The sequence below is a fragment of the Urocampus carinirostris genome, chromosome 10 (assembly GCF_059441175.1).
Source record: "Urocampus carinirostris isolate Australia breed hairy pipefish chromosome 10, RoL_Ucar_1.0, whole genome shotgun sequence".
Classification (NCBI taxonomy): Eukaryota; Metazoa; Chordata; class Actinopteri; order Syngnathiformes; family Syngnathidae; genus Urocampus; species Urocampus carinirostris.
In genome coordinates, this window is record NC_142358.1 from 18,002,082 (window position 1) to 18,019,802 (window position 17,721).

A 17,721-nucleotide genomic window follows, 5' to 3' on the forward strand; every position below is an offset into this window, starting at 1 on the left:
TAACTCACAGCAATGTCCGGATATTTTTCGACATCCCCAAAAAATGTTCGTATCTACAGTTTTTCAAAACTCGAATGTTCGTAAGTAGGGGGAGTGTCCCTCAACCCAGTACCTTACTCTACTTCAATTATGAAGCACCCACCTCAGAAAACTATTTTTAACTCACAAAGCCAAATTCCAGGGGAGGGCAGTGAGGGTCTGCAAGGCCTTCTCTGCTGGATTAGAAAAATATATGAATCAGTTGATGTTAATTATGTGTTGGCCATCAATACGAGAGTAACATAGACAAGACATTAATTCCAAATTGTTTGTCAGCTTCCCTTCAATGCTTTCCCCTATTGTCGCTGCTTCCAGGCGTGTACTTTCATATCTAAGCATTTAACCAATCACATTTTAGGATTACTTGTTGCTAGGCTCAGAAATCTACCCTGAGGCCTGCAGAAGAGGATCTGCAGGCTCTCATGAGACTGAACAAGTAAGAATGAAACCTTGGGTTCAGCTAATCCAATTTCCAATTGGTTCAAATTTGGATTCTGGAAGGCTTTGGGAAACATGATCACTTTTACAAACAAAAACGGTCGCAAACCCACTACACAAGCAAATTAAGTGTATTCAGCATCACCACTGCTTCTGTCGAATGGACAATTTAATTCCTACTAAAGAATAAAAATGTAATGCAGAAATACAACAGGACAAACTCAGCTCTCAGTTTTTACTTCAATGGCGTTCAAAAAAAACTTAATGGAACTCAAACTCACGGAGAATCTGTTGCTACAGATTAATTGAAATCGTCTAGCGGAAAGAAAGGAGGATAGATATAGTGTTCAAATAAAAAAAAACATTTTTGGTGAGTGAAGTGGCTATATTCCTAAATCAATTGCAATTTTTTAAGGTTGTTATTGATGCTTTTAAAAAAGTTGTCAAATCAAGTCAAGTCATGTTTATTTGTATAGCCCTTAAACACAGAGTCACAAATTATTGCAAACCACAGACTATTATGACACCATCACCAGATCTAAAACATACATGAGGGCAAATAACACACATATACACAGATATTCTTAAAATAAAAAACAGGTTATTCATATGCTCTAGAATAGAAGTGTGTTTTAGGCTTAGATTTAAACATTTCTACTGTGGTTGCAGACTGAATCTCAGGGGGAAGAGCATTCCACAGCACCGGGGCCCGAATGGAGAATGGGATCACTAGTTGTATAGCCTAAAAATAGTTGTTGGATTGATTCAGACTTGTAATGACTTGAAAAATGGGCAAAATAAAGCAAAAAAATAGAAAAATACAAAAAGATAAAGGGGAAGAAGAAGAAAAAGTGAGGGGGAAAATGGGGGCCCCCTCAATCAGTTTATCACTAATAATAATGTTATATTATGTACAAATGAAAGAAATAAATAAATCATAGTATTATAAATTTATTCACTCTTCTATAAGATGTCGAAGTGTTGTTAAACTCCTTTAAACTTTGAACTTTTTTATACTTAACAACTTTAATGTCAACTTCAAGCAATTTAGAATCTCTGAAAAACACCACAAAATGTTAATTAAAGTTGTTGACTATTCAGCGCAACAACAAACTATGTAGTACAAGAATAAACTTTACATTTGTTATGTAAAACACATTGAATGTAAATCACAGAAAACATAAAATAAAATATTCACAGATGTCCCAAAAAATAAATATAATACAAAATAATTTTAACCTTTTATTATACTCAACAAATTTAAAGTCAACAACACAATCCTTAGAAAAAATGTGCTATTCACTAACGACGACTAATCGAGCTGGTTCGATCGCAAACGACACATAACTAATTCAGACTGACTGAAGGTGTAAGTGTCAACTGAACGGCCTGCCAACTGCAAATTCCAAACCTGTTCTAAAAACCCTCTCCTGAGCCCTTTTTTATTATCAAATAATTTATGTTGTAAAAGGCAGATCCAGCATATTAGCCGATAGTGACAAAGATACAATATAAAAATTATAGAATATACTGCATAATAGTCAAATTGTCACGATTACCGATGTGAATCACCTGTGCCTGCTCATTTGGCGCCAACCGCTGCAGGCTCTGATTGGCTCCCTGTCATTATTTAAACCTAGTCCTCTCACTCTTCCTTTGTCGGTCCGTCAACGAACCTCTGCCCAGCAAGACGTAAAATAAAAGGCTTGTGTGAATAACGTCACGCATTTGGGTCCTGATCTTGTTCTGGTTCATGACAGAAATAGTGAAATAAGGTGAGGTACAATAATCAAGCTAACAAACTGGCATCCTATTCATTCTCCCTTGCAAGTGTCCTATTAGGAAAAGAATAAATCTATCAATATACAAGACTAAAACAAAAGGAATGAATAAAAAAAAAAGTGCTGACGCCACTGTAATATTTTTATTGAAATTAAAGACTTCCTGTTTAGAATACGGCAATAAACGTATACGATGAATACCTTTGACATGTTTGTTCAAAGTACAGTGCTGTTCCTTTGTCATCCGCCTCCGCTGAAATCCAATCTTTCCAATCTCGGACATGTTTGCCTTGCATGACCTGAACCTCATTTCTTCCTCTCCTTTTCGTTATCAGTTTTGTTTTGTTCCTTCGTTCTGTGCGATTGGCGGCAGCCCGAGGCTTTTTGATCTCTCACTCGCCGCTGATAAGCTTGACAAAGGAGGCTGTCTGCAATCTGCGTGTGCTTTTTTGATCAAGACCATACGCACTTTCAAGTACTCGTTTTAGCTCTCTCGGTGGACTGTGGTCAACCGGCCTTGTCGACAAACGTCTGCGTTTTTTCAGATAGTAAACAGACCTGATTGGAAATACCTTTCAATACCTGTCAAAATGTCTACAGGTCAAGCTAGAACATTGTATTCCCTGCCTTTTCTGTGGGGACTTTATTAAGTAAGGGTAAAAATACTGTAGAAAAGCACAGACTGTGTTAGAAACTCTTTCTCTAAGGGTGCGCGATACTTGAAATGTTGGTATTGTAGGCGTAGACAATCCTTGTCTCGCTGCGTTCAGCTCCAGGGACCAGAACGAGTATTTGGACAAAGGAAAAATAAGCTGAAGAAGGCAAATCAGTTCAGTTGTTACAAAATAAAATAAAACTAACTATACTCTGCACCAGTTCATTTGGAGAGCATTCTCCTACAAAAGGCATCGAAGCATGGCTCGCCCCTCTCTTATAGGAGAAAAGCGTGTATTTGACAAAATGGAAAATTAAACTTAACAAAACGGGAATTTTCCACTGGAAAGGCTAGGGAGGATCATCCTTACAAAAAATCTCAGACTGGATCAAACTGGATTTTGCACGGGTTCTGATTAAGTATGGTAGATTCAAGGGCACTTGGAAACAATACTGGGAAAGTAACGAATAAATGGGCACATTGAAACATCGAATGAATACAGAAGGTAAATACTTCATTGAAATATGTGGATAAGCAGAACGTGCATTTATAAAAACTAAATGGATATTTAAAGTAATTAGAGTAAAAATATTATGATTAAATAATAAAACTAATATAGCTGGAAAACTCATGGGGTAGTGACAATATGATTACATTTTAATCCAACTGTATCGATCCGATCCAAGTAAATACAGGTTAGTATCGATCAATACTGATCTGATACCTATACTTATTGAATAATTGACCCCCTTGAGATAATGTATAATTACGATAAGCACAAATACTTGAGCTCTTAAAATGTTTATGTTTTTATTCATTCACTGCAACACAAACTTTAACAGTATAGAAAATAAGTATAGACAATTCTATAACAACTCTTTTGGAACAGGGAGAGTCATACCAAAAAAATCAGCAATGTAACTAAAACACATATACTTTATAACAATGTGAACAAGTCATCTAAAATACCTCCCATGTTACAATATTTTGAAAGGAAAGTGAGTAGTGCAACTAAGTGTAAACACAACTGAATCCAAATTGAAAGTTATAATCTGTGTATAGTCTTGGGACCCCCGAACAAGATTATTATAGTGATTAACGGAAGACAGTATTGATCCCAGGACATCATTACTGATCTGACCCACGTACTTACCAAGTATCAATAATATTGATATTTGGTATGATTAAATGTCGTCTATGAAGCTGATTATTTTTCTTTTTTCGGACAAAAATGTAACAATAATATTCCAATTATTCTAATACGACACGTAAAAATCCATTTGGTCCATTCATCTTCAACCTAAATATTTTGCAACTAATTGGCCAGTTTTCACCTCTTCAAGAGCGCTGCTAATAATGACGTATGCAGTGTTCCATTCCATCGCGGCTTGTTTGATTCCGGCTGTGTTTTCCGGCTAAGTAGATCAGTGGGAGTTGCTGGACTCGGACCAGAACACATGTCGATTGGATTTCGCAGCGACGGGAAACAGAGCCACGCGTCTGTCAGGAGTGCACCAACGCACTCGTCACATCTGGATAAGTACCCGAGACTCTTCTCTTAGTGTGTGTTTTGAGGGGCTTACGTAAGCTCGACCCAGTTGGTCTCCTTCCCTGGCGTCACGCCACGCTGTGCGCAAAGTTCTATATCGCTAGAGTGAGATAGCACCTGCTCAAGTACTTCACAAAACAACATGGATATTTCTAGTTGAGGGTTGCCAAACTCTTTCTCGGGGTGCAAACAAAACAACGGAAGGATGTAAGATATACTTTGATGTCTCCCTTTTTATCCACACAGCTGTTTGGAAACGTTTTGGGAGTATTCGGGTTGAATCATGACAGAACATTTTGTAACTTGGCAATATCCTCCCTTCCTCCTTTGTATGGCACACACCCATGCTGAGCTCCCTTTATTCTTGTTCTACCCCTGCTGCCCTTCTCCACCGTCTGAATACATGCATTCACTTTCCGGCGCGAGCCAACCAAGACAACCACTTATTCTTCGGGCCCTGAGCCAGAGGAATGACATCTTGCTTCATCTCTTTTTACTCCATCATCTATTTCCTTTTGTGCTGTCCCTTGGATTTGCTTGGACTGCAAGACTGGGTCATAGCAGGGTGTCACATGCAACTTTTCTCATATTTTCCTGATGTTACATGTAGTTTAATGAAGTTAAATGTTAGATGTAGTTTATGAGGGCTAGAAGATAATCAGTGTCAACATATCAATGTCACATATCAAAATAGGCATTTTTGTTAATCTAATGGCCAATAACAAATCAATACAAAACGATGTCACGAGAATAGTCTGTTATAGAGCCTCACCGAACCACTAACCCACCGATAGCAATCGCTAATTGGTTAGCCTTGCAAGACCCAGAGTTAGACACCATCCCATTACTTCCCCTTTCACCTCCCTACTTTGTCTCTTTTATCTTCTTCCTCCTTTCTTTGGTAAAGGTAAGGAAAATACTCTTCAACAAATTTGTTAACGCACTCTCTGCTTACAATATAATCTGCGAGGTAACCCAAGCCACAATTCCCTTATTTTTTAACATTTCATCAAAGTGCCCTCAGTATGTCAAGGACACGCTCAGGGTGGTGTAGAAGCACAAAGCAGAAAAGCACAGTGTTTTTTATTTCAAACAGGGTTCGGCTCACGGGGAATCAGCAGTTTTTCAATCATCAGAGGCAGCAGTCGCGGTCAAGAAAGGAGGCAAGGGTTTGGTACACTAGAAATAAATAACGTTATGAAAAAAAGGTTTGGAGCATGGTAAGATAGGCAACTATCTAACACCGAGCCCAGAAACCAGAGTATTTAAATAGTGAAGCAGGTGGGGTGTTACAGAGAGTAATCACGACAAGTGACACCAAGTGTCACTGGTCAGTAATGAAAGGAGCCTCCCTAAGTGTTCACCTTTCCCCTGTATTATGCTTCTAGATAGATAGATAGATAGATACTTTATTCATCCACGTAGGGAAATTCACACTTCCAGCAGTCTACCCCGTTGTTTATTAACAGATTAACATGATGCCCTAGGGGTGCTTGTAGTGGAGCAGATGACGTCACGCCAGTCCAAAAGTTCGACATCCCTGCGGCAGATGGAAAACTTTTCTCTGTGAAAATCCAGGGATACACCACCTCGTGTTAGCAAGTCCGCCTCCTCTCCGATTCCCCCCGGCTTTCGTGTCCCTGTTTAGCGGCGTTGAAGCCGGTAGCTCCGGGTGGCTACACGTTAGCGTCCGGAATGCTAAACGTGAGCCAAGTTTCCGCAAAACACAGCAACTGCGCTCCCTGTGCGCTTCTATGTTTTCCACCAGCACTCGATGATATTATTTGGTCGTGAGTTCGCATTTACCATGATTACGGATGGTACTGAAGACTTATAACGCCGCTAGCCGCTTCGCTGGCCGCTTCGCTGGCCGCTTCGCTGGCCGCTTCTTCCACGATAGGCCCCTGCATCACGCCGGCACGAGAATTCTTCAGGGCAAGGAGTTGAAATTCCTTGAATACGTGCATTTTTGTGCGCTAAAACCCATGTCCTATAGGATAGAAGTAATCCATAGTGTAGTTGTCAAAACGGGAAGAAAAAACACCGAAGATAGGAGCAGACAACAAAACAATAGGGCAGCTGCTGGAAAAGGCAGCCGCTCGTGGCAGCGATGTACTTTTAATTTGTCAGGAGACGAAGATTTTTCCAATCCTCTGTAAAGGGGAGGGATAAAAGTCAGAGATACAAGCCCCATTTCATGACAATGGGTCAGGAGGGCCCTAGCTTCTCTGTAGCAACGGATAATCAGCATTAGTAACTAATTGGATCCAATAATTAAAGGGAATGGACTAATTAAAATGTTGCATTGTTTTATGAAAATACATTTCCAACAAAGAGTGCTGCAGACAAGGAAAAGCATAGAAAACCGTGAAGCGCAGTAATTGTCTAGCAGAATACTTCTTTATTATTTGTAAATATTTCCAATGTTACTGTTATGAGTTGACAGAAAATAAATAAACGAACAAACAAACAAATAAATAAACAAGTTTTGCTTAAGTTATATAGCAACTACTATGGCTAAGAATGGTGACATGATAAAAGAAAGTAAATTCCCATTTCTCGAGGAACTGTTCCTTCGCACTCACCAAAGAGATGGAAGGGGAAAAGAAGAAAATTGGATTATATATTATTACATAGGTAATGTCATACATTCCGTGATCATCTTACACACAGATAAAATTGTACTTGGGCTAAAGAAAGTGCTCTAACCCACTAGACTTAGATGTCAAAATTAAAAACTAAACCTTGAGTTTTAAAATATATATATTATTCATTTTTGCACTATCTATATGTACAACTGAGCTCAATGTAATTCAAAGTATTTAATGAACCTAACATTCATGTTGGATGAAGTAGGTCTTGCCACAAAGCGTGTAAACTTGTTTCAGGAGGGCCGGAGCAGAGATTTTAACCCCTGACCTCTTGACTCTGGGGCTGACATGTTAGCCAATAAGACACCAGCCTGCTTGATGCCGCGTATGTTTGACATAAAACACTGCTGGCCACCTGGTTTAAGGCTCATGAGGGTTTGCACTAACATTGGTTGTGGATTCTGCAGTATCTTACTCTACTTCAATTATGAAGCACCCACCTCAGAAAACTATTTTTAACTTTATATCTTGAATCAGGGGCAGCACGGCGGCGCAGTGGTTAGCGTGTGTGCGGCACAGTTCTAAGTTCTTGGGAACCTCCTGTCTGGGTTCAAATCCAGCTACCGGACTTCCTGTGCGGAGTTTGTATGTTCTCCCTTGCTTGCGTGGGTTTCCTCCGGGCACTCCGGTTTCCTCCCACATTCCAAAGACCTGCATTTCAGGTGGATTGGCCGGTCCAAATTGTCCCTAGGTGTGAATGGGCGAGCGAGTTGTCTGTCCCTGTGTGCCCTGCGACTGGCCAGTTCAGGGTGTCCCCTACCCACTGCCCGATGATTGCTGGGATGGGCTCCACTACCCCCGCGACCCTACTGAGGATAAGCGGTGCAGCTAATGAGATGAGATGAGATCTGGAATCAGATACGTAGCAGTTTTTAAGTAAGGGTACACCAAATTACTGTATACAGTGGCTGCTCGAGATATGAGATGTCTTTCCAACAAAAAAATTGCCCAAATATGAGAGAAAATCTAAGTACGAGTATGGGTTGATTGGTTTTCAGTTATTTTGTATGATCCAGTAACAAATTAATCCCGTATGTAACGGTATCACCGTGGTCTCTTTAGGTCTTGCTTCTGTAATCTCCAAAGACATTTTTTCCAATCCCCCATCCATCTTCCACAGACAGTTGCACTTCGGCACACACAAACGGCAGAGCCCGCTGGAGCCACAGGTCTTTTATTGCTAACTGAGCTCACACTGGGGTTGTGTTTGTCCACTCAGGCCGAAAAACCTGAGCCGCCTTCGTTGCTTGATTGCCGACTAATCCCGCAGTACGACAACAACACCGACTTCAATCTCCTTTTGAGCATGTGCCGCGAGGCACAGCAGGTAAGCGGCCACGCCACCCTGACCCTCCCTTATTTACAAGAGGATATAACTGCTTCCATTTTTAGTGTTTAATTGCGGAAGCCATTACCGTGATGTGCAACGACACAGTGGCCCTAACTAGAGCTAAACTACCCGCAGTGACCTCATCACCTCGGCCCCCCTCGAGCTAGCTTTGAAACCTGAGAACACAGTTCTGACCTTTGCCATTCTGCCTCCCACCTCTCACAGTAAGAAGAACGCCTGCCAGCCCCGTCTTCTTGTTTCTGTCCCCTATTTCGGACAGGATGTGACCTATGGGGAGCGCTCTGTAGGAGGGCCTTGACCCTAGACATTGTCCAGACTGTGTGTCTGGACCCACCTAGGGCTGTTGGCACGACAGAAAGACCTGATAACAATGCACAATTATTTTGTTTAACACAATCATACAATACTGGTAAAAGTTATCTGATTTCTGTGGGAACATACCTGCTTCAATATAGAAAAATCTATGGTAACTACTGGATTTTCCGGACTGTAGGGGTAAACATAAAACACCCAAATTTGTCAGAAATTTAAAAGTGCGCCTTATAGATCGGAATTAGGGTTAATCAAATCACGAATACTTAATTAAGACTAAAGGCTTTAAAATATTATCACCATTTATGAATGAATCAATTGATTTTAGTTGTAAAACCATGATTTTCTTATATTAATGTTCTATGAAATATATTTTTTAAATTTTCTTTTTTTTTATAAATGCAAACCTTGCTCTTACAGAAGTATATATATATATATATATATATATATATATATATATATATATATATATATATATATATATATATCAAGTCAAGTCAAGTCATTTTTATTTGTATAGCCCTAAATCACGAAGAGTCTCAAAGGGCTTCACAGATTGTTACACTATATTACACAAACTATTTTCAACCGACAAGAGGAGTAGGTTATTCGTATGCAATGGAGTAGAAGTGAGTTTTAAGTTTAGATTTAAACATTTCCACTGAGGTTGCAGATCGAATCTCAGGGGGAAGAGCATTCCACAGCACCGGTGCCCGGATGGAGAACGCTGTATGTATGTATGTAGATATAGATATAGATATGTATATATATGAATATGCGTGTGTATGTGTGTGTGTGTGTGTGTGTGTGTGTGTGTGTGTGTACACTGTATACATCTATATTTATCTTTCTTTATTTAGTCATTTACTTGTTTATTCATTTATTTACATGCATCTTACTGCATCAGATGTCATTTCAGATTAAAAAAATATTGAAATGTCAAAACCCGAACAGACGGTGGTCAGATGCGTAACGTTTTGACACAAGCTTTATTTTACGGGAATGGGGCAGTCATGCACCGGAACACAAACGCCAGCGATCCGGTGATTGGCAGACAGGACAGACGGGATCGATACCAGATACAGGATACACGAGCAGATACCGGACAAGACAGGACAGATGGGATCGATACCTGATACTGGATACACGAGCAGGATACCGGACAGGACGGGACAGACGGGATTGATATCGGATACTGGATACAACAGTAAAATAGCGTCCCGGACGGGACAGACGAGATAGATACCAGATACTAATTACACGAGCATGATACCGGACAGGACGGGACAGACGGGATCGATACTAGATACTGGAGACTACAGCAAGAAACCGGACAGGGCAGGGCAGACGGATCGATTCCGGATACTGGAGACTACTGCAAGATACTGGACAGGACGAGACAGATGGGACCAATACCGGAGCAAGATACCGGACAGGACGAGACAGGGGGGATCGATACCGGATACTGGAGCTAGATACCGGACAGGACGAGACAGGCGGGTTTGACACCGGATACACGAGCAGGATACCGGACAGAGTCAAAATACAATTCTTGCAAGTGAAGAGGTTCGTTGACGGACTGACCAGGAGTGAATGAGAGAACTAAGTTTGAATAGGAGGGAAGCCAATCAGGCAACGAGCAGCAGCTAGCGCCAAACGGGCGGGCCCAAGTGAGGGCAATGGGCAACTGTGACATTGAAATATTTAAAATGAATTGATTTCTGGTAGTAGCTTGAATAGAATAGAATAGAATAGAATAAAGACAAGATAAGATAAAAAGAAGATTAAAAAAAAGAATTTCTTGATGAATAGGAACAACTATTTACAAGTCACTGCTTAGAGACAGGCTCAAGTTGAAAGTGGATTGCAAAAATAACGCAATGAAAAGTAATACAAAACAATTTAGCAGCAACAAATTTCCAAATAAATCTGTAAATGAAATGAAATCCATTTTTCAATACAACTGGCAATATATATTATTTTCACAGTCTTGCATTTTTGTTTACAGTGTTGATGGCCCTGAGGAAGATACTTGCCTGTTAGTCCTTGTTTTAAGAGATTTGTAGCACCTACCCGAGGGCAGCAGCTTAAAAAAGTCGTGGTCTGGATGAGAGAAGTCCTTTAAAATGTTGATTGCTCTATTGCAGTATCGCAAGCCAGCAACGTCCTCCAAATGGGGCAGGGAGTTGCAAATGATTTTTTTGGCTGTGTTAATCACTCTGTATTTTAGCCCCTTGGATATGACATGAATGGGGCGATTCCTCTTTTGGTTTAAGTGATTGAGTTATGTGGCTACTCAGTTATAGATTACGTAACATGAAGAATTCTGAGTTATGCAATGCAACCAATAATGCCCATAAACTCTGTTTAACACTTCTCTCTTTTGTGGCTTGAAAGGACATCCTCCAACAGAACATCAGTAAATTAGAGTCGTTAAGCATGCAAAAAGAGAAAAAGAAGAACACTGGGTTCATGGGACACATTTGGATTGAGGTCATGACGTCTGCTGTGATTCAGCCCCAAAGCCGCTTTTCACCGCGGTGGACTGAGAACAAAGAAGTCCAGCAAAAAAAAACAAAAAAAACTTTTAATACCCAATTAAACCGCCCAATTGGACTTTTCTCTTGAGCGACAACGAAACACAAACAGCGTTACGACGTTCGCAGTATAAAAATGTTCTTGTTAAATAAGCCTCACAGTTAAACAAGCCTGAACAATGGAACTGTTAATTATGGTTTGTTATTGAGGCACACTGGCTGCTCTTGCTGAAATGGAAGTATTAATCCTTCCATAAGGGCTTATTAATGGACACATGCTGGTCACTGTGTGATTATCTTGTTGCCATAACAACAGGACACACAAAACAATAGAAAGAGGGACTTTGACTGCAAGAGAGCTGACGTTTTACTATTGCACTGTACACAAAAGTAAGCTTACTGCATGTGTTCGGTCAGCCAGCCTCCGGTTTTTCTGCAGATTGGTCCCAGTTAGCCATTTTTACCAGCTGGCTAGCCTACCTGTGTGTTGTACCGTTGCGCCACCCATCTACAACACAACACCTACGCATCCTCCACAAAAACTACCAAAATTTGGTATTGCTGCATTCAAGCAGTTAACCCGGATATGACTCCTGCCAAATTCATTGCGTTTCTGTTCAAATTATAGTTATCACAATCTATTTTTGCTTTTGGTCCTTGAAAACAGGTCCGCCTTTTGAAATAAGAGCAATCTCCCCAATCAAACAATTGGAGCACAGGTGTGATTTATGAGTATGTCACCTTGGTTGGATTCACCAGAATAACATTTTTGGGTGTAAAGGTCTAATTGGGTTGTCATAGATGGGTTGTCAGTATGTAATAAAGTTATAACTGAAGCGATTCTGGTGGGACTCGAACCCACAACCTTTGAATTACTGCTGTGTCTATTTACATAGAAGTCCAATGCGATATCCATTGCGCTACAGAGCCATATGATTCCAGAATCATGATTGTGGACTAACCCAATTCCAACGGTCCAGCGGTTTTCTACCTGAAACAAGGCATTCCAGATACCCCCACCCTCTTATTCAGGTTTTCAACTTTGGTGGACCTTGAGTTGATACAGTGATGATGGTGTTTTGATTAGCATTGCTGCCTTCCAAGCAGTTGACTCGGGTCAATTCCCGGCCAGCGCGGTCCTCTTTTTTTGAGCTTACAGGATCCCTGCACCTTATCAATTTGCACTTAGTCTAACCCTAACCCACATACCTCTGAACTGTAAGACTCTAACAGTAACCGCTTTAAACTAACTCCGACTAACCCAACCCTAACCCCTGAACCCCATAACCCGACAGAAAACATAACCCTCTAAACTCCCCAAACCTAACACCTTAACTCATAACCCATAACCTTCTAACCATAACCCGAACACTAGCCCCCTAACTTCTTAACCCCTCCACCCTTTTGGGGTATGATTATGATGCGTATAAAAATGGTTCTGTTAAAAGCCAAAGAACAGTAGCACGATTTGCCACGGGTGTACACATATTTTTTCCCCTTGCATGTGTCAAAAGAGTTTCACCGTGGCAGCAAAAATCCAATGAGAACGTACATGTTTATTGCTTTTAACATTTTTACAGATGGTTTTACAGGGACAAAGTGAGTCTTTGTCCTCGCCAAGTGGTCGAAGAAGTCGAGAAATGGAATACCCTGCTGCCCGCATCCTCCTAATTGGCCTCATTACTGCGTAACTTCCTGGTCAATGCGCTCCCGTCTGACCTTGGCCTTTGAAATCTAGAAGTACGGCGTCGTGGGGTTGGCGCTCGACGAACAATTAGCCTCTGTGTGAACGTGTGTGTTTCCAATGTGTGCGGGAAAAAGCGTTTTTTGCGTTTGTGTGTCGACACGCGGGCGTTTGGGGGGTTAGCGGTGATCCAGTTTGACGTCAATCCGCTACACTTGCGTTGGAGCGCCGTGAGAGTCCGGTCAGAGGTCTGAAGACTGGATTAGACAAGCAGTGGTAGGGCCTATCAATCACTTTTACAGATAAACGCATCAACTGTAGCCCATCTATTAAGGGACTCAATACACGAGTGTTGCTGTGAAGATTGCGTAACTCTTTTTGTAAAACTGTTCATTCATCAGCGCAAGGTTGCATTAATTACTGTCACGTTGTTTTTTGCTACCGTATGAAACATTATTACTATTATTACCTGGTTTTAATAATTAGAAATTAGTCAACCACTAAAGTAGCATCAGTTAAAGTCAGTCTTTATGACTCCACTATAAGACACTGACCAAAAATGGCATCCATGGTAAAGTTCCTGGACAAACACCACCACTGTCACAACAGAACACAAAGAGTCTCCTCACATTTGCTGAAAAACGTCTTTATTATCCTCAAGACTTTTGGACAAACATTCTGTGGACTGATGAGTCAAAAATTAAACATTTTGGAGGGTGTTCAACCTATTACATCTTGCGTAAAAATGTCACAGCATTTGACAAAAAGAACATGATGCCAAGAGTAAAGCATAGTGATGGCAGTGTTATAGTCTGGGGCCGCTTTGCTGCCTCAAGACTTGGTCAAGTCGCTGAGGTGTACGGAATAACGAATTCTGGTGTTTACCATAGGATCCTGAAGGAGACTGTCCGGCCATCAGTTTGTTCCCTCAAACTCAAACACACTTGGATCAGGACAGCGATTTGAAACACACCAGTAAGTCCTTCTCTGAATGACTGAAATATATAAAAAAAGAAGTTTCTGGAATGGCCAAGTCAAATTCTGAATTTAAATCAAATTAAGATGCTTTGGTTTGTCCTTAAACAGGCAGTTCATGCTAGAAAACAGATTTGAAAGCTATTTTGCTAAGAAGAGTTGGCCAAAATTCCTCCAGAGTGTTGTGAAAGACTCATTACCAATTACCGTTGATGTTTGATTTTGGTTATCGGTGCCAAAGGGGATACGACTCGCTCTTAGGTTCAGGGGCAATTACAACTTTTTCACATAGGGCCAGATATGTTTTGATTTTTTTTTTTGTGCCTTAATAAATGGAATCAACATTTCAAAACTGCATTTTGTATTTCCTTGGGTTGTTTCTGTGTAATATTAAATTGGTTTGATTATCTGGTACCTTTGTGAAAGATGAATATGCACGGAAATGGGAAAGGAGGCAAATACTTTTTAACTGCACTCTATGTATTTATCATAAAATAAAAGGGTTTCTGACTAGATCAAAATTGGATTAAATAATCAACAAAATAATAAGAGCAAAGCTCATTTTTTTATAATATATTGCTTAAATCTATGTTTTTGTTGGATCATATACAAGATTTACGGTTGCAAGTTAATGTTTATGTATTTTCTTCTTTGATTAGTTTAAGTATCAGAAGGATGATGGAAATTGATTGAATTCCTTCCATCCATCCATTATCTGCACTGCTTATCCTCAGTAGGGTGGTTGCTAGAGCCCATCCCAGCTAACTTCAGGCAGTGGGCAGGGGACACCTTCAACTGGTTACCAGCCAATCTCAGGGCACACAGAGACAGACAATTCACTTGCTCATTCACACCTAGGGACAATTTGGACAATTAAACTGACATGCATGTTTTTGGAATGTGGAAAGAAACCCACGCAGGGATGGGGAGAACATGCAAACTCCACAAAGGAAGGCTGCGGTAGCTGAACCGTGGGGCTGCGCGCTAATTACCCATCCGCCGTGTCGCCCTGATTGAATTCCAAACCTGCAAAATGAACCATCCACATGAGCAAATATCACTTGATTGATAGCCTATAACAGGGGTTGTCAAATTATGGCCATTGGGCCACATGCCAATCAGGCTTATTGGTGCGGCCAGCCTTACACAAATGGTAAAAATATAATGATGATATACATTATGGTAAATTAAGTACTACTATAAAAATGTGTTGCTGTCTTGGTGCCATTCTTGGTCCCATTGTGTGTCCCCCCTCCCCTGAAAATATTTTTGATGACATATTCATGTGTACTCAAGTAATATAAAAAGAAAAATAATTCTGAACTTGCCATTAGTTTTTAATGCATATTATAAATTTTAGTGATTCAAAAGGATAATAAATATTACTTTAATCCTGAGAGTTTTAACCCCAATTGGGTTAGATAGTCTACTAATAAAGAAAAACAAAATGAAATAAAACATATACACTGCCCGTTTTCCATATTTTGTAACCCAATCAGGCCTGCAAATCAAAGTTTGCCTGCCACTTGCCTACAATATCAGGAATAGATGCTGTCAAATTTGATTGAAAGCGGAATGCTTTTGCTAGCACGATCTTGCTTTGTGCTGAAGTTGACTGAGGCTCGTGCAAAGAGGTGTTGTCATCACAGAATCAGTCTGACACTTAGGCTCCCATAAAATGTTTCGTAACATAATGGAATTCAAATGTGAAAGCTGTGAACAAGAGACTTACTGCACGATTCCTAAACCAGATTTACATCAGAGCGACGTATCACTTTATAGGTCCATATATAGTATATATTCTTGTATATGACCAAAACTGTATTTGTTTTAAAGAAAAAGACAACTTCACTAGAATATCTCGATCCACTTTCCCCCCCGGATTATATTCTCCTATATTCGATGCATGAATTTTCATGTAATTAACACAGTGTCAGGGACCCAACCGGGGTTGTGCGGAAGCACAGGACACAGACAGATATGTGCAGCAATAGAAGTCTTTATTCGGACAGGAATTGGTCGCAGGGAGTAAGTTATCGGGCAGCAGGATCAAGATTACAAGAGACAGTAGTCGTGGTCCAAGAGGCAGGTAAGGGGTCGGTGATCCGGTAAACTCACTTTAGCAAAGTCAGCAGTCCGAGAATTGAGCAGGCGGTAATCCAGATCCAGTAAGGCAGGAAGGGTTATGCTCACTTTTATAAACAAGACTGTGACAAGAGTGCTTAGGACGTGACAAGATCAGCAATCAATTAGCACCAAGCCAAGGAAACAGAGGGTTTAAATTGTGAAATGTGAGGTGAGATTGGAGAATAATCAGGGCAAGTGACACCAGCTGTGGGGTGGAAACTAGAGCCAGTAAGTGAGTGAAGAAATAATGTAAGGACTATCGAGAGGAATAAAAAGAGGGAATCAAACCCTGACTCTGACATGATTGCACTCAGGGACAACAACCAAGCACTCTAAAAGTCAAAGTTTAATTTTTGTGGGTCCAGGCATAGGATGTTTGCAAACTACATGCAGTGACATTTCTCTGTAATATTTCAAATGCATTTTTATGGTCTTGCGTGCAAATTGACAGAATTAGTCTTGATGCAAGGAAGCCAGCTTTTTTTCCCTGATTCAGTCTGAAATAAACAGGAAGCGGCATTCTCATTTTGCCGGCAAGTCTGAGCATGAAAAAGTCGCCCTTTTCACTTTAGATTTGCCCGCACATATGTATGAATCCATCCTTCTGTTGGTTACATAACAACACCCACCCCCACCAAATTTTCCAACCCACCCCCTCCAGTCAAATAAAGGCTTGTCTAAAAGAATCGACTCTTTATGGGATTAGCTAATAATTGAGAGGCAATGTTACATAGAGTTTGTGGAAACCCCACTTTCAAAAATTCAATGGAGCCCTCAAGCGCAACATTTTTTCAACCCTGGTTGGCATGCAAATTCATTGTTAGTGTAATTTAACACTCTTTAGTGGTAAAATTGATTAAATTAATACTATTACTGAGTAGCATAAAACAAACAGTGTTAAATTAACACTTAAAGAGTAAAATTTTAACACTACCCCAGTAAACATAGTGTCATAATACTGCGTATGGGTCGATTCATACCTGTCAAGATGTAAGGTGTTTTTATATATTCAATTTTTTTCTGAAATATTTGAAAGAAATTGTATTCAGAAATGAATATTATTTTCATTTAGCATACATTTTTTTCTCAACTTAAGTGAAACTTGTTTATTGCATTAAATGTAATTTTTTGGGGGATTTATTAATAACTCGATATTGTGTATGAAGGTGCGGATGGGTTTGTTTTCGTCGACAGAGCTACTGCCTCTCCTTATGAACATTGCAGCATAATACATTACGATTGGAAAAATCGGCAGCTAAAGAGAAAGACAACTAGTAGATGTACATCTTGCAAAAACTGTGGTATCCTGAGAAATGGAACAAAAATTAAAATTATAATTAGAATTGTCTTTATTGTTAATGAATAGAAACTAGTGAATACTTTTTTACAATCAGGTTACATGCGGTACTCCGGGATGAACACATAATAAAGACAAAGAAAACAAGATTTTTTAAAAAGATATCAACATAAATTATAACGCCCAGAACAAAGGGTAGACCCAATCGTGTAACGTTTCTCACAAGTTTATTGAGATAGAGAGAGGAAGGGCAGCGCCCGCGATCCGGTGCTTGCTAGACACGGGAAGCAAGTCGCTCTCGCAATCGGATTGTGATCAGATTACG